The sequence below is a fragment of the Penaeus monodon genome, chromosome 32 (genome assembly GCF_015228065.2).
Source record: "Penaeus monodon isolate SGIC_2016 chromosome 32, NSTDA_Pmon_1, whole genome shotgun sequence".
Taxonomy (NCBI): Eukaryota; Metazoa; Arthropoda; class Malacostraca; order Decapoda; family Penaeidae; genus Penaeus; species Penaeus monodon.
Genome location: NC_051417.1, coordinates 9,536,856 through 9,537,675, shown reverse-complemented (window position 1 = coordinate 9,537,675; position 820 = coordinate 9,536,856). Strand labels below are relative to the sequence as shown.

The following is an 820-nucleotide window of genomic DNA, read 5'->3' as shown; positions in this document are numbered from 1 at the left end:
TGATCACAAAATCACTTGCACTCACAGTTATAGTTTGTGAGTGCTTTTAAGTCTGTGAAACTCATAAGATCACAAAAGTGTGCAGTTACCTGCATAGGAAAATTAGCATGTCCCTTGGCAAGAGAGGTTTACAAAATACCATGTTTTTGAGCTCATATTTTTAGTGAATATCACATATCAGTAATATGATAGGAAATATTTTTTTCAGATGATCAATTTTTTTTTTTAATCTGTAGAAATTAATTTTATTAGATCACTTCCTTTATTATATATAAAGAGTTTGATGATTTTGATATATACGTGATACATAGATTAGTAACTAGGAAATTGGAAATTCATTTGTATTGGCAAAAACAATTTTCACTGTACTTCTGTTGATAATAAGACTGCTAGGCTGAACACTGCAAACTACAAGAACAAACCAGTCAGGAATGATTGTCTTTTGAGCTAAGCATGTGGTGTAATGATCACACTCCTAGACAGTTCATGTTAAAGTAACCAGAGTTCTGTGATTGTGATATACTGAATTTAAATGAAATGAGAGATGTGGTGTTTCAAAGGAGTCTTAAAATTTCAGCTAATTTTGTGACGGATGTTATAGTTGATGATAGATAATAATCCATGAATATTTTAGCATTAGGCAATGTAAATGTGTATTCATGAGTAGGCTTATGATGATTTTATTTTTATTTTTTTACGTGCTGGCAGTTAAGTTTTCTTGATTAATAAGCTGAGGATTTTACTGATCAAAACATCAAAATCAAAAGTGCTAATGATAATTGTGATGGATCTGATCATAATTTGTTCACTGCAGTTGCCA

General features: G+C 30.7%; 1 protein-coding gene across 8 annotated transcripts in view; it reads left to right on the top strand.

The window, feature by feature from the left end:
• Positions 1-820, top strand: part of LOC119593490 (gelsolin, cytoplasmic-like) — a 58,995-nt gene that overhangs the window by 45,965 nt on the left and 12,210 nt on the right. The gene's annotated exons all lie outside the window — the stretch shown is intronic.